The following is a 24,763-nucleotide window of genomic DNA, read 5'->3' as shown; positions in this document are numbered from 1 at the left end:
CTTTTCTTACAAAGTGGTTTCACAGTTTCATTGCAGCAAGAATCCAAAATATGAGTTGGATAAAAATGGAATAAGATAAGGTGAGTTATGCTGCAGAGGCCCCGGTTTTTGTTCTTCCACTCAGTCTTCTTCAGTCTTGCAAGCAACAGGCTGGAGAAAAACAGCCATCATCAAACATTTCAGGACCTACAACCTTAGCTATTTGACGTTCGGACTCCTGAACTCAGGAGCCACACTCCAGAGACTGATGAGAAACATCCTTGAGGATCTCCCTTCCGTGTCTGCGACATTGTTTACATACTCACGTTCTTCAAGAACTGGGAAAGCCACCTAAAACACATCAGAGCCCTACTATCCCTCTTGCAGGATAGCAGGCTAGTGGTCTGATTTGATAGGTCAATAATCGGTGACCCTTCTATTGAGGTCCTGGATCATCAAGTCTCTGTAAACAGAATCAAACCTTTGCAATCCAACATTTCAGCAGTCAAGAAATACCAGATTCTGACTATCATAAAAGGACCTCTATGGCGCCCTCAGAGGAAACATCAAGACTCTTAACTGGGGCCCTGCCTAAAAAGATCCCTTCAAAGACATCAAAGATGCCATGGCAGATGCCACCACTTTGGATTTCCCAAACCCCTGGGCCAGACTTGAGCTCTAGGCAGATGTAAACAACATCGCAGCAGGCGCCATTATAGAATAATTAATCAACTGGACAACTCAACCCTGGGATTCTTCAGCTCAAACTAGCAACAGCCAAAAGAAATATACCTTCAACAGAGAACTTCTCACCATACACCTAAGCACCAGACATTTCAGCCACCTACTTGAGGGTGCATCTTTCACCACATTAATGGATCATCAACGCCTCGTCCATGTCCTAACCAAAAACCAGGACACATACGCTATCTGACTGCAATATCAACTTTCAGCAATTGTCAAGCCTGGGTGAACTAACTAAGGCATTTCCGGCATGAAAAGCCTATTAGCAGACGTACTATCCATGGCAGAAGTCAACGGAGTTCAACTAGGGATAAATTGCAATGAACTTGCTGAAGCTGCACTTAGATAACGAGTCTGTGATGGGAAGACATCCTGTAGCAACACAAAATAAGTCATTCTCTGCAACACCTGCACAGGACATCCTACCCTCTTGGTTCCTAGATCCCTCCAGAAAAAAAGCCTTCGACCTATAATCCAAGGACTCTCCCACCCCTCAGGGAGGACAACAGTCAAATTAGCAACTCAAAAATTCAAATGGAAAGGAACAAAAAGAGGTATAAGAATTTGCCAAAGTGCCGCAAGTGCCAAAAAATCACCTGACACTCTGAGTCCGGCATTGGACAACGACTTGGACATCGCCACGTCGCCATAATAGGACCCCTGCCACCATCCAATGGGTTCAAATATTTCTTCACAACAACGAAGAGATCCATGTGTTGGCTGAAAACAGTACCTATGACAGAAGCTATGGCAAGTGCCTGCACAAAGGTACTCCTCGACGGTTGGGTAGCCATTATGGCATTTCTGATGAGGTAACATCTGACAAAGGGCTGGCAATCCACTTTAAAATCTGAACCACCTGTGCAAATTAATTGGTTCCAATATATGCTACACCAACGCCTACAATCCGTTGCCAGCGGCGTGGCGGAAAGAATCCACTATTCCCTCTAAGCCGCACTCACCGCCAGGTGCAATGGACCTGAATGGATGTGGTAGCTACCCAACCAAACAAAGAATTATCGAGACTTCAAAAAAATCATTGGAAATCATTGACCATGCATGCAAACATACGAAAACAAGAATTAAAAGTATATATATCCCAAATCATTCGATTAATTGCAAATTCATCTTCCTGAGGGATTTAACACCCCCATGCAGAGACCCTTACGCCATCTTTGAATGGAAAGACAATACATTTAAAATAAAACTACCCAGGCACTAGGACTGGGACTCAATTAACAGGTTAAAGCCAGTTCACCAATCAACCTCTCCAAGTCCAGGAGACCAATTTGCTCGCCACACAAACTCAGCTTTTAACAATGCTCGTCGTTATATTACAGTTCGTTTGTTAGTATCACTTAGTACCATATTAATATCCTGAAAAATTAAACATCGAATAAGGATGTGGAGCATTTGTTTATGTTCATATATATATATATATATATATATATATATATATATATATATATATATATATATATATATATATATATATATATATTGGATCTTGGTGCTCTATCAGCACTCAAAAAGTATTCACCTTATATGAATATGAATATTTAAATTACCTTTGCATACATGTCATTTATATTGTGTCAAAAATTTTCCCGGCATAGTAGCGTATCAGTGCTCAGATTAGCGTCAGCCCAATAAGAATGTGGGATAGATGAACATGACAATAATAATAACCACTGTTTTTACGTTATAATTGTCAACTACCACGTTCGTTTGCGACGTAGTACCTTAGCAGCACCCTGTACAGCTCTGGCCTAATAAAGGTGTCGAACAGTCAAATATTCAATTGTAAAAAACAACCAATTGTAAAGTGTAAAATTCCTCAGTGAGGTATAGGAGCCTACAGCTTTGATAAACCCTTTTTTTAACTCTTTTGTGTGTGTGTGTGTGTGTGTGTGTGTGTGTGTGTGTGTGTGTGTGTTGGGGAGGGGAGGTGGTATAAGCCCGGTCAACTCCAAGCTTCGATTCCGCCGCCAGGTTCGGCAGCTCATCACCGAGCACCCTTGCAATCACTGCTTATTCGTCACGTGCATCACCTGACAGGTCTCGGTCGCATACCCAACCGACTTACCTGTAATCAGACCACTAGCCTGCGATCCTGCAGGAGGGATAGTAGAGCTCTGATGTGTTTTAGGTGGCTTTCCCAGTTCTTGAAGACGGTGAGGATGTAAACAATGTCGCAGACACAGAGGGGAGATCCCCAAGGATGTTTTTCATCAGTCTCTGGAGTGTGGCTCCTGAGTTCAGGAGTTCGAACGTCAAATAGCTAAGGTTGCAGGTCCTGAATTGTTTGATGATGGCTGTTTTTATCCAGCCTGTTGCTTGCAGGGTTTAACCACTTTAATTTTTCGCTAACTCTCTATGGCATTTGCACATCTGAATATAAAACTATACAGTATACGACAATACACAAATGTACACCACGACTGAGGGGAGATTGCCCCAGATTCCGTGGTCAGAGACTTGTACACTGCACAACTATTACCGTTAAGTAAATTTTTTTATGAAAGCCTCTCACACGCCAGCACATATTTTCAGTATTAAATTCTTTTTCACTTGTACACTGATGTATTCAGGATGGTGAACTGGTACCGTGATATCAGATTAAGTGAATGGCCCCTGTGTGTGTGTGTGTGTGTGTATGTATGTATGTATATATATATATATATATATATATATATATATATATATATATATATATATATATATATATATATATTCACATATTTAGAAAATTCGTCCCTTCAGCCAATTACCTAGGAAATCAAATTTAATGGCGGCTGGAGACTTCACTAGGAGGGTGAACCTATGTAGGCGTCCTACCCCCATATCACCTGAATTTTGGGGGGACCATGCTGACATCTTAGCCCCAGCATCGCATGATTTTGGGGGGAGAAAGCCGTTAGAGACAGAGGGACCAGTCAGGACCGTAACTGGGCTGTTATGCTGACCCTAGTAGAATTAGCTATAAGACCTATTTCCCTTCAAGCTTTTTGCAGGCTGCTACTGCTCTTACAGGTCGACCGATGTCTTCAGGCCCAATGCTTGAAACTGATGGGGACGCATCATAACCTGACTGGACACACACACTCTCAAGACGACTGCGGTCGCACACAAGTAGTGTGGTTTTCCTGTCTATCATGCTGGCAAGGTGTTGAAACTTCTGCAACTGAAATTCGTCTTTTGCAAGAGAGCTCCATGCACAGATGCAATAAGGTACGTCTGAAGTAGCAACTGACCGCCAGTAATCTTTCTCTTCTCGTGAATTTCTCTCCATTTTCAGTATTTCTAACTTTCCATTCTTCTAAAACAAAGCCCCTTTGTTTCCCACAGCCTAGCACTCACATTTGCCCTCATGACTTGTTTCCAAGCTCAAATTAAATTAGTTCTGTGATAATAATTAGAGCATTCCCACCATAGTGTTACCATGTGCTAATTAAATCTAATTGATAATTTCCTCCATTGTGCATAAGTAATTTCATGGGAGAGAAAGTTATTAGATCTGAATGCTAACCTGGAATTCTCTTCCAGAATCTTGTTATCTGTCTCTTCAAGTGGTCTGCCCCTGTCCTTGTGAACCAAATAGCCTTAGACGTTTAACTGCCATCTTGCTACGTGCAAGAGTCTTCTGATATTCAGCAGTCCAGGGGCACTGGAGGCAGTTTCCCCTTTGCAATCACGTTGCGCTACCCAAAATTATTCAACCAGTCTCAACAGCAGTGATTTTCATTTGCGTGTCAAACTATTTCAGGGCTGCAGCCCATTTAGATTCAGTTATTTGCTACACATTGTCAAACTTTTATTGCACATTGTATGTGCCTCGCTTGCTGCTCAGTCAGCATTTCATATTAATTTCCTGATTGCTCAGTTTGTAAATAAATTAATTTTAAAATTACCGACTGGTTTTAAAGGCGACCTCCACTTCTCTGAAATAGCGATGAAAATACACGAAGTATGGAGGAACTGGCCACCTTGAATCACCAATCAGCATCAGCCCAAATGTTCATTGCATAGTTTGCTCTTGTTTTTAGCCTCTGTGTCTGTGCTCCCAACTTCTCTCCCCCTCCGTTCAGCATTTCTTGTTAGTCTGCTTTACGCTACCATTGTGGGTGGGTGTTTGGTGCTTCTTGCCTCTGCTTTTTGTTTTTTCCCCTTGTTCTGTTTTTTAACTGCTGATATGGTGTAAATAAGTATGTAATGTGTATATCTCTTATCTTTTACATGCAAATAGTGTTTATTTTAATCGCTATTTCAGCCTGGAAAAATCAAGCAATAGGAAACGTCGGCTTCTTAATAGATGGATAGAAAACAGAATGGCTTTCCATAGCTCCATTATGTATGTATGTATATGTATGTATATATATATATATATATATATATATATATATATATATATATATATATATATATATATATATATACGTTTGTCCACGAATAACTAAGTTAATTAATTAACAGGATAAGCTTTGAATTGCTCTCACCATAGACATACGTAAATACCAATTAACACATGACATGTACAAAATTACATATAATAACACTGGTAGGTCGCCAACTGGAAACTTTGATCAGTACAAAAATATTACTTTACTGAATACAACATAAACAATTTAATCAAAGAATACTGATTTAACTCTCAATAAAGGAAGTTACTGGTAGAATTAACAGCACCTCAAAGTACCGATTCTGTTTACAATGAATACTTTACTGCTACAGTCAATAACACAACGGAATCTGGGTCCCCTCTAAGGACTCCTTTGCAATTACTAATTTTTGGAATATTGCACGCTGAATAGCCTGCCACAATAAGGCAGAAATTCTTCCTAGGAAGATGGATGGTAGAAAAGCAAGGTTGAAACAGATGACATGTCCCTGGAAATAGATTTCCTAGATAAGAATTCGCACATAAATGATTCTCTCATTTATTACAATGGAGGGATGGTTTATTCTTATGATACTAAGCAGGGGATTAATTCATCAATAGACTTAATGCATATGGGGAATACACATGCTAGGCTTTCACAAGGAATTTCATGTTGGGAGATGAAATCTTGAAAAAGGAAATGAGCTGAGAGATTTAGTGAGAGAAATATACACTGGTTCTCAATTGCAAATTCAGGCTTACTGGGCAAATCCAGATTGCAAGTGCACTAGTGCAAACTCCAGTTGATCCAATGGGTCTTCCTTAATAACTGATGACGAATTGTCGCAAGGCCCTTGCAGCCTTAACCAGCATGGCAAAGTACCAGGCAAAGGGTACGGCCCGGAGATCGGGGCATACGAGGCTGAGATGATGCTTGTTCAAGAGCTGAGCAGAGACTGACTGGGGTCACTCTTCCTCTCCCTCTTTCGAACGGTTGTTATTCGCTTATAGGCCTTCAGGCCTCAGAAGGAGCAAGGGAATAAGGAAGGACTGCCGACATTCCTGAAAGAGACAATCAAGACCAGTAGAAATGAGATCATAGGAGTATAGTTCTTAGGACAAGTGTACCTAAAGTGACATCTAGCATGTCTGTTACCCCCGTATATATATATATATATATATATATATATATATATATATATATATATATATATATATATATATATATATACTGGTATACTGGGAGGGAGAATAGTGCACTGGTGACCAGGGTTCCTGAGGAAGAGCTGGAAGACTAAACCTACCTGGATGAAGGTACAAGAACCTACAAGAAGGAAGGCTAGAGATGAATGGAGCTTTGTGAAAGATAAAGCATAGGAAAGACATTACTTGGGGAATTTCACAGAGGGCCTTGACATTACACGGGCATCAGAGACAGTAACACATGAGTGTGCACACACACACATATATATATATAATTATATATATATATATATATATATATATATATATATATATATATATATATATATATATATATATATATATTGCAATGAGGGAGTCCTCTCAGTAAGCCAACTCAACCTCAAGCTTTCTTATAATGTAACATATAGTATTGTTCATACTGATAACTAACTGAGGAAGGGCGTGAGAAAACCAGCCCCCTTAATTCTCTCCATGCTTCCCTCTTTGGTAAATCTCTTAATCTTTCGTAGACTGGTGACTGCTTTGAAAATCTCTTTCAGGTGAAGGTGAATGGAGATGAAAATCCTGCCACATGGATGAACCAGCTTTGGGATGAAGCCTGGGAGAAAGTTGAGTCCCCACTAGCAACCAGTGAATACGTGGTTGTCAGAGGTCCCCTGGATTGGAAGGCCCGCACGAGGCCTTGACATAGAAAACGAAAGTCGTGACACATGAATGGGCCGCCATCTTGACCCCCGTAGGCAGACGCCAGTGCTCTGAGTGCCATCTGAGAAGAAAGGAAAATAATCCACTGAGGTCATAAAAAGCGCAGTACAAGCGGCATCATCCTCAGAAACCCTCTTGGTAGCAGACTCAACGCACTTTCTCCTTGCTTGCTCCTTCTCGAGCTTATCCCTGTGTCCACCTTCGGCCAGGCGCCCCCACCATCACTTACCAGTGCAATCTTAGGAAAATCATCCCTTCATTCCTGGTGAAATTCAGCGAGGCTCTTCATCACTCCATCTAAGGTAAAGTCCTGATTGAGGTTCTTTCAACAGTCACGTGTCTTTTGATCTTTTACTAAGTCCAATTTTCTTTTCTCAAGTGCAATTTCTCACAAAGACCTGACTTAGTTAGAACAGTGAGTTACTTTAATTTAAGCATCTCGCACAAGAATCGAGTTATCCTGGTACCACATGTGCAACACTCGTTTTGCTAAAAATCGCTATTTTTCCCTATATAACTGTTTGCGTTCTCAATTGCAGACGGTGTTGTTAGCTGTGGAAACAACTGCTTGTCTTGCGCTCCTTACCATGGATAAGCCACTGAAAGCTACTCTACAATATCCCTTTCAAGAGGATTAACCCCTAGATCTTCTGTATTTTAACATTGCTGTAATATTTAATCACTCAGCAGAAATTTATTTTACCTGCCTATCATTTCCCCATTCTTCTGATTCAAGTGTTTAATGTAAATATATTCCCGTTAAATTAAACCTAAATGCTTATCTGTAACAGTTCCTTGCTGAAGTAAGGCCTTCACCCCAACTGTTTTCTTTATGATTTCTACCTGACCTAGCAATTGCAGTCAGAACTAATAATTGTTATGGTAAGTCAGCTAGACCTTAGAAGTGGATCCCTGAGCCAGGAATAAAGTAAGCAGGTCAGAGTAAAAGCACACACACACACACACACACACATATATATATATATATATATATATATATATATATATATATATATATATATATATATATATATATATATATATATATATATATATATGTATGTATGTATATATATAATATCACTTCAATCAATAGTCAATCTAAATAGTAAAAAAGTAAAATAATACATATATTGTTAATTTTATGTTTGGTCATTACAATATTATTATGGAAAACATCACACTCGACTAACACAGTAATAAACCGAATACCTGCATTCACGAGAGGAGATAATTGCTACCGTGTAGTAAAGTTAGAACCCTGGCACCGTGGGAATATGAATTCTGTTTTCATCGTAGCATCCTGAATATGCTTTACTCAACACAGTTCGTATTTTACAGTGAGGAAAAACTAATCTATTTCATGTGAACCAAGTTCGAATGACGGAACAGATTTGACGATGCCTTTATATCACATTTACATAGTTTTTATGTGCATGCTTATGAACAAAAAACAATAGAAATTGCAATGACATAATGATGGCGTGGTTCGAACAAATACAGGATGAACAATGAAAGGCGTTAGAAAATATTTTATGGTATATTTAGCGCGAGGAGGGCTAACGCCTGCCATACCTCTCCAATAAAAAAAACGGACTTTACTAAAAGATCACTACGACATTTTTGTTATACTTTTAATAAGATTTCCGGCCTAAACCAACCCAGCCTCAAGATCCGCGCATCCTGCCAGACGTACGAGAATTTGTCAGTTGCTGTGACATTTCCAAATTCTGCAACGAATGTTAAAAAGTGAATCTGTATACATATATGGAAATTCATCACCATAGTGTTTGTTTTAGTCACAAGAAACCGTTGCCATTCACAATTCCTCAATCAAGGATGGCAATTGAGAATGATAGACATTACCGGTCTGAAAAAAGGAACTGGTCCAAATTAAGTAACTTCAACCAATTTTGTTCACTTCATATTAACCCTTGTAATCAAATCGAGAATGTTAGTTATATAATAAAAAAAAAGAATTTGTAATGCAGTAGGGAACCTCTCCTGAAGCATCGATATCCATACCACTCGAACTGCATTGAAATCTCTGATCATTGTGCGTTGCTGTAAACGTTATCATTTTAATGGAATGCACTTCGCACACGGCGTAGGCGTTGCCAGTTGAAAACTAGTATATGTATAGTGTTATAAGGGAGTGAAATAAAAAAAAAGTGTTTTATGCATCATGGAACTATTGCATTTTGATTTTGTTTGGAACGTAACATTATGATAGCGAACCAAAAGATGTGGGTCATGCGAGTAGGTTTCTTCTTTCTTCCGTCACGCAGTCTTTAGAGTTCAGAGTGCGACTGTGGGAGTTTGGGACTTGCGTATCTTGATTCTCATCAGTCTCCTGGTTATCTTGGTGACGGCAAGATCTATATTCTTGTGACTGCGAAAGATCCCTGTCACCATTTCCGTAAATATTAACTGATAAAATAGTCAGTGTGGCTGTGATTGGTCATTTCTGTGTGGTGTTCTTGAACAAAATGGAGTGAGTTAACGTTTTACTGGGCATTCAAGAAAAGTGAAGAATCAGAATACAAAGAAAATAACCCTACTAATTAGGCTGTATTTGAACTGCTGTATACTTTGAACGGTGAAGCTTCACATTTTTCATTATTTTACTAGTGATGCGGGAATCCTAGACAGACACGGATATAAGGAATAACCGAAAAAGCCCTAATGCCAACTTAGAAAAGTTAATGTAAGTTTTATTATTATTTTTTTACACGTTTCGTATGGAGCACAGCTTCACAAATCATAACAGTAGTGTTAAACATTCTTGGAAGTATAGGTCCTGTTGGCATTCAGGGGCGAGTGCAATTACACGGGGGGGGCGAAGTTGGGAATCGTCGCGTAATTAACTAGCCAGTCATAATTTACTCAAACTGAACTTAACCTAACCTAACCCAAAATGAGATTTGTAACGAGAGGGGGAGGGTGGGACTGCGCAACTTGACCTTGTAAGCGCTCCCTCACAAAATGATACCCCTTGGTGAGGTCACCATGCCATTCATTTCTTTGTAGCCTAGCCTAAGGAAATGCCACTACAAATACTACGATATAGTCTAGTCTATTATTTCATAGTTACTGGCGGACGCTAGTTAACGATTCTGTCCATCACAGTGTTGCCGTTAGCACCCAGAGGATAGGATATATATATATATATATATATATATATATATATATATATATATATATATATATATATATATATATATATATATATGTTTGTTTGTGTGTGTTTTCTGGTATAATCATGATATATTACAGTCTCACTAAAGTATGAAGTCAAAAGCACTGATTGCCATGTGGTTGGAATGTTTTTCACTGTTATTGCTTGGCATGCCACACGTTTTTGTGTTTTCCTTCAAAAGTTATCGGTAAGAAAGACAATAAACGGGAGGTCGGGAACTAAATACAAAATAGCCTAATTATGTACATTCACATAAAAATATAACATGCCGGTAGTATCTAAACATTACCCAACATGGGCATCGTAGACCTTTCAGTTTCGTTTTCAGGCCAGAAATTTCCGCATTTTTAAAATCATGTACATCAGATGTTTGAAATATTTAAGGAAATGAGTAACTCTAGATTATTGGTTTAATTCGAAGAGTATCCAGTGAAAAATGTCGAAGATTCTAAGTACCTGAATACACAATTATTTTTCAGGTTTTAGTGTCTTCCCCAAACACAGTGCAATGCCTGTGGCAATGCCTCTCACGGATGCCTTCCAAAAGCTTCCAAAATGACGGGTTTAAAAGGAGTAAAACGCTACCACTGAAAAGGGATGCATCTTAGCGTCACCCATGGGGGCCCCCCCACCCGCCTCCAACATAATTTACCGTACCGAGGATAGAACGCGACAGGAGGCCCTGCCATCCTATACCCCTTAACATTCCCTTCGTTTACATATTTTTCCTCCTAGCGTTTAACTTTTCTCATGGTCATCTGTTCATTGTAAGTGTTTCATGTATAATAACCAGTCAGGCATTGGTGTTTTTTAAGGGATATAATCCACTCACATCGTATAAAACTGAAATCAAGTACCATGTAGCCTAATATCAGATGTACTATACCTGAGAAATCACTTACAACTACAACTCTTACTACAGTTTACAAACCTGGGCCGTTCAAATTGGGTAGCCTATGTCACAATACGAGTGGTATTTTTGGAACTTTCTGTTTTATTGTTAATAGTAACATGATTAGTTTAGTAGGCAGACCATGCAGCTCTTGTAGTAGCAGTTCACCATTCCATTTTGCAAATTGCTATATGTCTTCCAGTCATTAGAAACCTGGATCTATTAGTTGTGTGATTTGTGGACAATAAGGCTGAATTAAATTGGGACAAAGTTTGGTTGAGTAGCTGATCTTGTAACTTGCTAACACATTAATTCACGAAGTATTGTTTAATGATTGAGGAATACTTATTGATTCCTCAACACTCAATATTCTTGCGATCAACACTGAAATAGGTATCATGTTTTAGTGTCAGAAGCCATATAATTTTGCGAATTGCTTATAGCAACAGACACGATGTTAATAATACTTTTAAAAGCATCTTTTGTTTTGCATTTGTCGGGATGTCATAAGCTTCTTGGGACCTTTATCCTCACATATGTCATTTTTCAACATATGTTATATGTTATTCTCATGTGGACTGTTGGAGGAACATATCCTGGGCTGATCATTTCCTGAAGTATTTTTTCAGTAAAGTCGTAGGCTACGTGTAGTTTTCTTTGCAGTGTTCCATTAGAGGTCTATCGTTCTCATTACAGTGAGAGTTAGTCAGTCGTCCTGACGATACTATGGATCATCACTGATGCACTGTGGCCTTGGCGCATTATTTTAATATATTAATGATAATGCACTATTAGTGTTTTCCGTTCTCGGGCCATTTATACACACCATCACAACGTTTTCTCCAGCCATGCTCAGTCACACTTATACTCTTCCACTCTCATCCTTGTCTTACTTGCCACGTCATATGTTACCCTGTTCCTAGCTCGACACATTTCTGCTATCCCAGGCATGATCCCTCGATGCCCTTCTCATTTGGGAATAGTAATGATAAATCAATATGCAGCGGTAAAAACAGAACACCATATAGATTTTAATGTTTTGCAGTACAGTAGGGTTTACGAAACACTTCTTCCATTGTTGTCAATAAGGGAAGTAAACTTCCACTTTTTAACAGGTGTTTAGCGTGTTGTTGCATATTACAGTTATTCTAAAGGTACAACCGCGTGGATATCTATTAAAACAACTGTGATCAGAGAATTTAATAATGTATTCGACATACTCTGCATATTGTAGGAGTACGATTACGATAAAAATACCGTAGAGTTGGTCATTCACATACTTAGGTATTCGTTAGTCTTATTGCTGTACTTGAAAAATAGCTAAATCACTTGTTGAAAGTTTTACCGTCACTATAAATATTTTGAATTGGGAATGTTATTGTACAGCACCGATACAAGAATTCACGAGGAATTTGTTTATGGAAAAAGAGAACGATGGATTTTGTCACGATTAATGCTTTAGTTGCATTAGTTCCGGTATTTTCTCTTTTCTCGTTTTTTTTCAAGTTCACCATCTCCAGTGCAAGCACTTACGCATGCACATTTACATATATATATATATATATATATATATATATATATATATATATATATACATACATACATACATACATACAGGCCTATATATATATATATATATTTTTTTTTTATAATATTTTTTTGCCCTTAAACTAACCGCCCTTTTACGGATAGTAATTCACGAAGCAGTTGTCGAATATTATTTATTCCTTTTCAAAATTCCCCTCGACTTCGTTTACTTCGTTTACCCGTATGTCTAGATCATCCATATTCTGGTGGTACCGTTAAATGCTTTGACCACCATCATCACCAGTTGAGAAGCATTAAGATTACTGCTAATTATTCGTAACGGTCGCACGATAATGCAGAAGTAAAAATCAAACTTTTCAGGGAAGGACCATAGGTTTATGGGCAAATAAAAAAAAAAATATATATATATTATATATATATATATATATATATATATATATATATATATATATATATATATATATATATATATATAATGTTTGTGCATTGTATTGTTCCTTAGGTGGGTGTTTGCCGAAATTACTAGTCTCCTGCTTCTCAGAAGTTAGAGTATCGAGTTATTCCCACGTTGGCTCAGGTATGTGATTCGCTGTTTGTATTAATAGAGGCGCAGGAAGTTTTAACGGACAATGCGAGAATCGTTCTATCTCGCTCGGGAATCGAACCTGAGCTGTTTTGCCAATGGGACGAGCGTCCTAAGTGCTGAACCATGAGACATTATAAATATATATATATATATATATATATATATATATATATATATATATATATATATGTGTGTGTGTGTGTGTGTGTGTGTGTGTGTGTGTGTGTGTGTGTGTGTGTGTGTGTGTGTGTGTGTGTGTGTGTCAAAAAGGCAAAATTTAAATAATTTTCCAATTGCAACATATTTTATCAGGGTCGTTGTATAGCCTACTGTATATTAATTAGGTGTTCACAGACATCAAAAAATTGTAGTAGTGTAGTATGCTTTAATTAATGTGCATGGCTAACATAAATTGCAATAAGCTGTATCTCGTGGGAAAAACAGTTTATTATAGTTTTCATGATGCAAAAATTAGACTTTGAATTGCCTTTTTTTTAACAAATGCTATTTTAGGAAGCTGTAATCATTTTGGGTTCTGGCTGATTTTTATTTTGACATTTTATTTAATGTTACTTTGCCATTTCTTACAAAATGCTATCAGTTATTATTATTCATCTTTCAAGTGACATAAAAATGAGTATCCTAGGATTAAAACTACACGAACAAGTAAAAGTAATATGTTGCTAATTAGTCATAAATTATAAAGAACGTTTGTGTTTTAACACACAATACTTTTCATAAGTAGCATTAACCTCTGTGTCACTGGAACAGCAATATATTGTGGTTTTGCAGGGAGCAAAAAAGATTTCCAAGAAGAATTTTTGGCGAATATTTTTGTGGCAGAGTTTAGAAATTTTATATCTCGGCTAACTTCAGCTCAGCTCCTAGAAGCGTAACTTTACCGAGAGATGAAAAACACAGCAATGCTCAGGGACGTTCAACAAGTGTTTGGTGCATCATGGAGGTAATATTACCCACCAAAAAAAAAAGTAAAAAATCCGCCGAAGTTTCTTCATCGCAATAGTTTTCGGTACAGCGTATAATGCTGTATGAAACTTTCAGCTGCGGCCCATAAACTCAGCCACGGCCCATGAAGCTCGGCCACGGTTCGGTCATGGCCTGTGTTGTTGGTACCCATAGCGTCGCCAGACGCACGACCATGGCTAACTTTATAACCTTAAATAAAATAAAAACTACCGAGGCTAGAGGGCTGCAATTTGGTATGCGTGATGATTGGAGGGTGGATGATCAACATACCAATTTGCAGCCCGCTAGCCTCAGTAGTTTTTAAGATCTGAGAGAGGACAGAAAAAAGTGCGGACGGACAGAGAAAGTCGTCCCAACAGTTTTCTTTTACGGAAAACTAAAAATGTCAGTACGCAGTGTATTTTACACAGAGTAGTAGGCAAGTCTGGTGGAAGCCTCTCACACAGTTCCCAGTATCGTAATAACCTACTTTTGACCAATGCAGGAGTGGACTTTACCAACGGCAATTTACTGAAGTTGATGGCATACTGCTTTTGTGTTTTGGGTATGACCGTCAAAACCTCTAACTTGTTTCCTTGAAAGCATTTTATAGACCTGTTCGCGGCAATAATGATTTATTACATTCTTCTGATTGCTGTTCCTCACTTTTGTGAGATATGATTATTCTTTGTATCTTGTACTGTCTTCTTTACGATCCATTCCTATCTCATCTACGCTGTTCATTTTGGCTTCGGATTATGTTTGCAGACCATGTTGTTACTGAAACGTCATTAATATTACATGAGGATTCCAGTGAAACTTCTCACTTGGGTTACAGCGCAAATAATCATCATCATCGCCTAAAACGCCGCTTGATGCAAAGGGCCTGAGTAAATAGCAAAGTAAGGCTTGAGTAAGTTGAATTTGGTTCTTTCATATCTGTATCGTGACTGTACGTTGAAATGAATTCTCTCTCTCTCTCTCTCTCTCTCTCTCTCTCTCTCTCTCTCTCTCTCTCTCTCTCTCTCTCTTGTGCGCGCGAGCGTTTATTTTTAAATGATTTCCATGGAATAACGGGGAGCGTTTAGAAATGTCCATTCTTTTTTTCCAATTCGAACCCCTCTCTAATACAAGAAAGGAATAAAAAATAATTTGAACAAGTCTGTTTTAGTGCAGAATCTCTCTCTCTCTCTCTCTCTCTCTCTCTCTCTCTCTCTCTCTCTCTCTCTCTCTCTCTCTCATATGAAGAAAAAGTGCTGAGGAACAACACACCTATAGCTATCAATAATTGAGTACGTAAAATGCCGCCTCACTTAAAACGGATCGTGTCAAGACAAACGTGTTTTGGAAACAAGTCTTGTTGTTAAGAAACAATAATATGGCCCCTCTTTTTTTTGTGTGTGAAGTATTGTTGCTTTTTATTTTCACTATTCGTGAAAGTTTCCACAAGTCGTGCAGGACTGCGTTTGTCACCGTGTTTAGGCTATATTTACATTTCTATCTACTACTGAACTGGTTTGATTAGGTTTCTTCTCAGACCCAAAAACAGTCAGTCATCATGTTTGTCTCGGCGTTCGAAGAACAGTGACAAACATTTTGGTCATATTTTTATCCTGTTGTCGTTAGATTAATTACCCTAATATGTTATGATTCATTGTATCACTAAAATAGTTTGAACATTATACGAGTTGGCATCGCGACGGAAATTCCATGCAAAAGACCTCCTTTCACCCCAAGCCCGGAATTGAGGTGTGGGCGGGATCGATGTCCGCTGGCGATTTTCTTTTACAGTATTTGTCGAGGGTTTATATAGACTCGTTATTTGCAGTGACTTGCATTTCGCTGTTGCTGCTTCTCTGAAGATATTTTAATTAATTTAAATTGAAGTAAATTAGCTGCCTTCGTAGACTGTAAGTTTCAAATTACGACCATTTCGTACGTTTATTCGGTAACCTAAAGAATGCGACCGCTCTGCTAACTTTATGTTTGCGGTACTTAATCCTCGCGTGTGTCCTTTATTGTTTTTTTTTTTTTTTTAGCCGTCTAGTAAAAGCACTTGTATTAATTAAATTAGGAGAGGAAAAGAAAAAATGCATTAGTTTGAACTGAGCGGAGGAAACGCGGCTGTCCACATGAGAAGTCAGTTCCTGCGCCGCAACAGGTTCTTTATGATACTATGAAGCCGTCTAGATTGTGAGTGTTGATTTGAAGTCTGGAAATAGTATAATTTGAGACTTTTTTTTGAAAGGTTTTCAGTTTCATACCTTGTTGTAAGCTAGTGTATTTTGTTCCATATTCTTAAAACGATTAAAGAAAATTGTCAGTTTCATAACTTGTTGTAAGCTAGTGTATTTTGTTCTATGTTCTTATAGCGATTAAAGAAACACCAGGCATTTCCAGTTTCTTGTAATTTTATTAATTTTCAAGTAACAGTAACTTGTATTGGACCAGTTTCAGAGAACATGCGTACTTTAGTAAAACGATCACATTGTTTTTTTTTTTTTTTTTTTTATTACTTTCATCCGCAAAAACTGGAGAAGAGACCTGGTCCTGTTCCTAGAGCAAGGAATGTCGTCAGTGCTCTTTATTTTAGGCGATGACTGGTTCAGTGTACGAAAAAAAATATATGCTTCCATGATGTTTAATTATCCAGTAAACATCACGTTCAGTTATTATGTTCTCATATTCAATAGACTATCAGCGTTCTAAGATCAGCATTGGAGAAGTCAATTAAGATTGTTGAAGAGTAATGTCTAGTTTTTCTTTAATATCAGTTGAAGTATCATCATATCGATTCATTTTTGTGTTCAACGACTGTACTACTTTTGTTTATACAAGAAGATATATTTTTTCATGCAAAAATGTGAAGCATGTGCGACGAGGAATTCAGTAAGGTGAAACCGAGGCATTAGGGGATGCGTCATTATATGTGAGTAATCCTCAATTTAAAAGGGCAGAGAAATTACACTAATTCAGGGAAGTGTACCCTTCAACTCCCGTATGACCTACTTGCCGCAAGGATGAGTAGGTAGCTTACAGTCCTATAAATTGCTGTATATTTAGGTACCCGGTAATAACAGTCTTAGCACCAGGATGCTTTCATAGGGAGAGGAACGTTGTCTGAAGGACAAATGAAATTTTTCAATAGTTCCCGGATGTGAGGTCGTGATGCGAGGTAAAGTAAGCTTTGTCATCGAAAAGGGATGGATATGTATGGAATTTCACTGCATAGGTAGAATTTATTCATGGAGTAAAATCGAGTTTTTCTTTAAAAATATACACATAGGATAATGGGGCATGATGACATTTAACCTGATAAAAAGCTGCTGAAACAGAAAATAATGAAAATAGCTGAAAAGGGCATAAAAGCATTTTATTCATAGGAGTATTTTTCTCTGTGCTTTTTCAAATTCTGGGAAAACTCCAAATTCACCCTTAAATCACATTTGCCCAACTGTTTGAAGAAGTCTTGAATGGAATAGATGCTTAAAACATGAGGGGTTTCGCACTGCGTAATTCTGTCCTTTCAGTGTTGGCGCAAGTGTTGGATCTAAGCACGGAGAGACCGTGTAGTCTAAGCAGCTGCTATGAGTAATTCGGCTGCCATTTAAGATCAGTGCACGGTCAAATTTAAAGATGAATAAGTTCTTTTCAGTTGTTGAAAAATTTATGTCCTTACTCGCATCTTCATGTATAAATTTTAAATCTCTCTCTCTCTCTCTCTCTCTCTCTCTCTCTCTCTCTCTCTCTCTCTCTCTCTCTCTCTCTCTATATATATATATATATATATATATATATATATATATATATATATATATATATATATATATATATATATATATATAATGCAGTCTCAGCTTAAACAGCCTGTGTGGTTTTTCCCTTTAATAATTATTTTTACTGGCTTTAAATAATTATTTTTACATACATAGGTTACTTACATTATAAATATATATATATATATATATATATATATATATATATATATATATATATATATATTATATACAGTATATATATGTATATATATATATATATATATATATATATATATATATATATATATATATATACACACACACACACACACACATATAGCCTATATATATATATAGCATTCTCAGCTTAAATAGCGTGTAATTTTTCCCTTTAATGATTATTTTTACTGGCTGTTAAATGATACATACACATTATACATACTGTATATATATATATATATATATATATATATATATATATATATATATATATATATATATATATATATAAAAAATCAAATATTTAGGCTGACACTGCTTTAGCCCAGATCACTGGTAAATGTGGGCAATTGGTAGATGCTGCTGTATTTATATGGGATATGCAGACTAAGGAAATGGTGGTTAACCTGTTTCGCCTGTGATGAAATGGATTAAGACGCCATTCTGCCTTAGTCACTGTTTGGTCACGCCAGGTCGAGTTTTGTGACCGAATCCTTCGAAACGTTTGTTCGAAATTAAACAGCAAAAATAACTCGCCCGTCCAGTTAGGTTTCCAGTACGCTTCCTGATCGATTCATTTTCAGATTATGATGGAAGCTGCCTGATTCCAGAGATTTCGTTATTTAAGGAAAGTTATTTTTGAAAAACAGCCTAGTCTTACTCCAGGTAAGGTTGTTCCCAAATTTAATTCCCCGTCCAACCCCCTCCCCCCTGGAACATTGTCAATCAGACAGAATATAACTCTATCATGGCGTCCCCGGGACTTTTTATTACACAGACAAGTTAATTATATTACCCATTCACAAGCAGTTGTTTCCAAGGATACCCGTCATTAAACTCGTCCCAGGTACGACCCAACTATGACTATAGTTGATGAACATAACTTTATGAGGCATGATAGATACTAACGGAGATTGGGGTGAATGGAAAGAAGCAGGTGGGACTCGCTTCTTCAACTCTGAGGAACTATAGCCCCAAAAAAAAAAGAATTACCATGAACCAAACCAATGTCATGACAGAGAGAAGGAAATATTCTGGAAGGACAGGGTAGTTGATTCGAGTCGTTAGACTAATACATTGATTCAGTTCAGTCAAGAAAATGAGCAAAAGAACATGCATTTCCAATATCAGGTATTATTCCATCCAGAGAACAGTAAGGTTAATATAACTGGAGTATCTAGGATAAAAAAAAACTTAACTTGAATTAACCTGAAAATTCAGACTGACAATAGAAGCTAAAATTTAAACTGCATTTTTATTAAACAGAAATGAAGAAATGGAGAGAGACAGAGAATTAGGAAGAAAATTTGAGCAATTAGATTAAAGTATTGAATGCCTTATTGAGATATATTCCGAAGACTTTGTGTTATACATAAAGTCAATCTTTCATTCTTAGGAAAGGGGAATTTTAGTTGAGAGCTTGTAAGCCTAAAATTTAAAGCTTCAGGCAATTTTACTCAATTATTTTCTTGTTGTTTTTTAGCATCTTCTTGTCGAATGTAGCCAGTATTTTCTATAATGGTGCAAAGTAGGAGCCGAGTGTGTTTTTTTAAGGTAATATAATGCAAGCATGAGCGTGGGGGGTATGATTTTGACTCCTTTATTAGTTCTTTAGTACGAAGAGGCAGTGAAATGCCACAAATCCTTTAGTTAATAACAGATCGGGCAAACATACATTCCCTACACATTACGTCATAATGGTGTACAATATTTGCTTGTTTTTGCTCTTGTACATATATTCATGCACATGAACAGATTTTTTAAAGGACGGTTTATGTGTAGTGGCATGATGTGGTTAAATGCTGCATAAAGTTGATTGTGGCTTTGAAAGAGAATGCGGGTGAAAGTCGGCTTGAAAGGGGGCAAAGATGCCGTTATGTAAGGAACAGTCAATAGAATTTGGGGGCTAGATTCCTTTAAGTCTCATAAGAGGAGAGCGTTTGTTCGGATAGTTACGGAAGTTCGTTGCTTGTATTTGTTGACATCAGATTTTCTTTTATTATTATTATTATTATTATTATTATTATTATTATTATTATTACTGTAATTCTAGTTTCAGATAGGTGATTATTTTCTCCCGTTAAATTTAACCGCTATTGATAAAAAAAGAAATTCTGACGAGTCAAGAGAGTAGGCGAAGAACCTTGTTCGTCGAATATTTGTGACTTCCTCAGACTCGTGGTTAGGCCCGTGGCTGATTTTTGCTTTCTGTTTTACTTTCTTTCATGTTTTCCCCAAGCATGTGTCGGTGAGAAGTTAAGTAGGCTATATCTTGGTTTAACCAGACCACTGAGCTGGTTATCAGCTCTCCTAGGGCTGACCCGAAGGATTAGACTTATTTTACGTGGCTAAGAACCAACTGGTTACCTAGCAACGGGAATCCGAACCACATTATGACGAGAAATTAATTTCTATCACCAGAAATAAATTCCTCTAACTCTTCATTGGCCGCTCGGAGAGTCGAACGCTGGTGTGTCGGGTGAGGACATTAATAGCCTCGTCCCAATGTTGTGTACATAAAAAAATGGCCTTCCCTCATCAGACAACGGAAACAACGGTGATTTTAAAGTTTATGTTCCCAGTTGGTTCAAAACTGGCCATTTCGCGGCGTCATGAAGATTTTGCTTCTTCTAGACGTGGATTGAGATAAATCTCATAATCTTTCCACTACAACGAAAGTTATATTTGTGGGATCTGTTTTGCTGTGATGTGAACGAACTATGTATATGAATTCTGTGTCCATGTTCAGCATGCGATTATCCGCCTCACCCAAATTAGAATTCTGGTTGTATGGATTGTTTTAGGTATACGGAATACCAGAACATGTCCAAGGATGTGCCAGAGACTCATAATTACAGACGCTCATGCTGCGTGCTTCTGCATTTCTAACCACGCACCGTTGCAGGTTAGACAGCGCTGTGTGTCCCTAAGTTTATGGCGAGTAAATGATTTAGTGTGGATTTCAGAATAATTAGCCATGCATCGGATGTGGTACTTTAATCATCTCTTTACCTTGACGAAAATCCTTTGCCTTACTTCGTAAATTATGGCCATCACATCATAATGAAAAGTAACAGGACCTCGACGAGGCATTCTTCTCTCCTACATCAGAAATTCAATAGATTCATTCTCTCTCTCTCTCTCTCTCTCTCTCTCTCTCTCTCTCTCTCTCTCTCTCTCTCTCTCTGAATATTCTTTTTTCATCTGTGCGTGATTCAGCCATCAAGTAGAGATATCATTTCAGGTATAACATTAATTCTTCACGTATTTAGCCACAAAAGATCCGCCGTGAATTGATTAAACCAAATATGGCAAAGTGCGTGAATTTGCTCAACTGGATCAAGTAGGCATATCTCTCTCTCTCTCTCTCTCTCTCTCTCTCTCTCTCTCTCTCTCTCTCTCTCTCTCTCTCTCTCTCTCTCAAATACCCTTTTCTCTGTAATTCCATAACCTTAATTATTTGTGAATTAATGACGTTTCTACCAGTACATATACGGCAAGGCAGGTTTATTATGTCCAGGTTCTCCTCCACATGTGTAGTGTTCTGTATATCCTTTGTGTAATGTAATGCTAACTTAATGTCAGGCATTTATATAAAGAAAACAAGTTTGATGTATGTATGTATGTATGTATATATATATATATATATATATATATATATATATATATATATATATATATATATATATATATATATATTCTGTGTGTGTGTGTGTGTATGCACGTCTCTTGTTTTCCAAATGATGAGTGTAGTTGTTTCTCATTCAGTTGTTCATCCATTTATACTGTCTAGGCTGTGTATTTTTACTTTGCAACAGCTGTTGATTTTAGGGTATATGGGGGGTTTATTTACAAGATCGAATGGGATAGATAGTTAACCTTTGTTGGGTGCAATTACACAGAACATCTTTGCGGCAGAGAATGAAAGTGTTGATAGGACGACAAAGAGTGCCATCTTGCGTGACACGCAAAGATTCATCGCACAACCTGATTGGGACTTGTTTTTTCAATGAAAAAAAAAAAAAAAAAAAAAAAAACAGAGGGATTCGCTGATCTTCATGGGAGAGTCAATTCTGATAATAAACAGGTGTTGGAAATTAGCAGGTCGACGCCTTCATGAGGGTCTAGTAAGATGCCATGATGGGAGACTGCTCTGCCTTGATTGGGGAACGCGGCCGTTTTGAGATGACTGCGTTGCCTCGGTTGGGTTACCTTGGCTTAACGGCACTTGCAGATCCAGTGTCCGAGTCTTGGGACAATGAGCGCATTTCCTCCCCGACTACTGCATCGAGGAGAGTAAATACCTTCTCTTCGGAGTTGTGAGAGATCTTTTTAGAGTTCAAAATTTTCTGTATTCCCGTAGTACAACTGATTTTCATTGGGTGTGAGTGAACGGTTTTTAAAAATTTTCGTCACGATTAATTTATTTAGTTTTAGTTTTCTGAAAAGAAAACTTTTCGTCATCCGCTCTCAGATCTTAAAAACTACTGAGGCTAGAGGGCTGCAAAGTGGTATGTTGATCATCTACCCTCCAATCGTCATACATACCAGATTGCAGCCCTCTAGCCTCTGCAGTTTTTATTTTATTTAAGGGTAAAGTTAGCTATAATTGTGCATCTGACAACGATATAAGCCAGGCCACCACTGGCTCGTAGTTGAAAGATTCGTAGACCGTGGCTCATACAGCGTTATGCCGAGACCACCGAAAGATAGATCTATTTTCGGTGGCCTTGATTATACCCTGTACAGAAAACTCGATTGCGCCAAACAAACTTTGGGGCGTTTTTTACTTTTTTTTTTAACAATTATTCTTTGAGGTCTGGCGTCGATAACCAGTGTTGTCTGGATACCTGTCTACAGAAACCAATCGGTCGGTCAGAATCTCTGTTGCTAAGTATGGAATTTGGGATTTGGTTGCTTGCACTGTTTCCCTGCGCTCAAGGGTGTTCGTAGGGGCGTATGTATCGACTACGTCTCTGCGTTTCTTGGCAATCAGTAATTATTTTAGCATTTAGCCTAATATATATATATATATATATATATATATATATATATATATATATATATATATATATATATATGTGTGTATGTGTGTGTGTGTGTGTGTATATATACAGTATACATATATATATATTATATGTATGTATGTATGTATACACACACACATATATATAATATATATATATGTGCGTACGTGTATATATGTGTGGAAATTCATGTTTTGTTAATTGCATTAAATTTTGGTAACATGTTGCTTTAATGTAAATATGTCGAATAAAAAAAAAAAAAAACATATCTACAGGCCTTTGCCCGTTGTGGAGAAACCCCGTACATAATAAAGACCTCCCCAACCAAGGTGATTGAGAATAGCCAGGTACCCGGATGTTTGTTTTTGATATATCATCTCTGAAGGGAGCCTTAGGCTGCTTTAGGGTGCGTGGGTGTTTCCCTTTCTGGGCGCCTTGGCCTGGTTCCATTGGAGCCTTTGGTATATCAAGGTAAGATCAGTAATGTACCTGCAGAAACAAAGGTTTGTGCTTTTGACTCCCAGTTCCCTTTTCTTATTCGCCCTCGCTTGGTCCTTCTGATTCCCCTGTGTTTAGTTCACCCTTCGCCCAAATGATATTGTTGCTTTGCTTAAATCTAATGTTTGTTGGTTTATATTAAGCCGACATTATGCCAAAAGGGCCTGCCCAAAAAGGATTCGTAAATGTCTTAGGGTGTTGAAGGCAATACGAGGCCTGGGGTAGATGTCTGAGCTCTGTGAGCTCTGGGCAGCCAACCGAGATAGACATATAGCTTATAATAGCTTTGCTTCAGAAGTGTCCCCTTTTATTGGCTTTGGGCAAGAAAAAGCTTCCTTACAAATCGTAGGTTGCTTTTTTATTATGAACTATGTAATATACAGGTTTTTCATAAAGAAAGCAAATTTGAATAGTAGAACCGTATATAGCCTATATCCGTTTTCAGCAGTTTTTTGTTTTTATCAACTTGAGAATGAGATTGTAACGCTGTAACCATGATTTGAAAATAGAACACAGTTCGTTTCCCAAGTATATTTTTAATAATCGCAAACTCAAAGATGCCTTTCAATTTTCCCCTTTATATAAGCTATTCAAGGCTGTGATTGACATACTTACACGGAGGTTTAACAAAAATAACAGGAATTTCCAGTGTTAAAATTTGAGAGGAAGGAATGATCATTGTGGGAGATAACGAAAACCGTCCATATTCCAAGACCCACAAACTTCACAGAGCACCTAGGGCGACGGAACCAGACTTTGTAACCGGAGGTTTTTTTTTATTTGTATCTGAAATATTTTACCTTGTGATTTCTGGTCGAGTCACGACATTGATTGCTATGGCGCCGTTTCCTTCGCAGTTTTTAATCTTCAGGCCTGCCCCATGGGAAGATCTTAATCGAAGATCGTAAATAATTATTTGTGTTTGCATAAGATAGAAGTGTCTCATTTTACTTCACGTGTAAAGGCGTAGTAAGTTCATGGGGGTTATAATACTCCTGCATAATGTTAAAGGAAAATTTCATTTGTATGTTTCAATTCAGCGCAAAATATCAAAGAAC

General features: G+C 37.6%; 1 protein-coding gene across 2 annotated transcripts in view; it reads left to right on the top strand.

Annotated features, from left to right (window-relative positions):
* The first annotated feature begins 9,305 nt into the window (after nt 1–9,305).
* The window catches only part of LOC136850201 (inverted formin-2-like), a 110,891-nt gene continuing 95,433 nt past the window's right edge, over nt 9,306–24,763 (top strand). The window contains exons 1-2 of one of the 2 annotated variants that reach the window (XM_067123840.1): nt 9,584–9,719; nt 13,154–13,228. The gene's annotated coding sequence lies outside the window, so the exon portion shown is untranslated. Of the gene's footprint in view, nt 9,720–13,153; nt 13,229–24,763 lie in introns of both variants that reach the window. The other variant, XM_067123837.1, reaches the window with a different exon arrangement.

The sequence above is a fragment of the Macrobrachium rosenbergii genome, chromosome 21 (genome assembly GCF_040412425.1).
Source record: "Macrobrachium rosenbergii isolate ZJJX-2024 chromosome 21, ASM4041242v1, whole genome shotgun sequence".
NCBI lineage: Eukaryota > Metazoa > Arthropoda > Malacostraca > Decapoda > Palaemonidae > Macrobrachium > Macrobrachium rosenbergii.
Note: the sequence above shows the minus strand (reverse complement) of the source record. Positions and strands in the feature narration are given on the sequence as shown.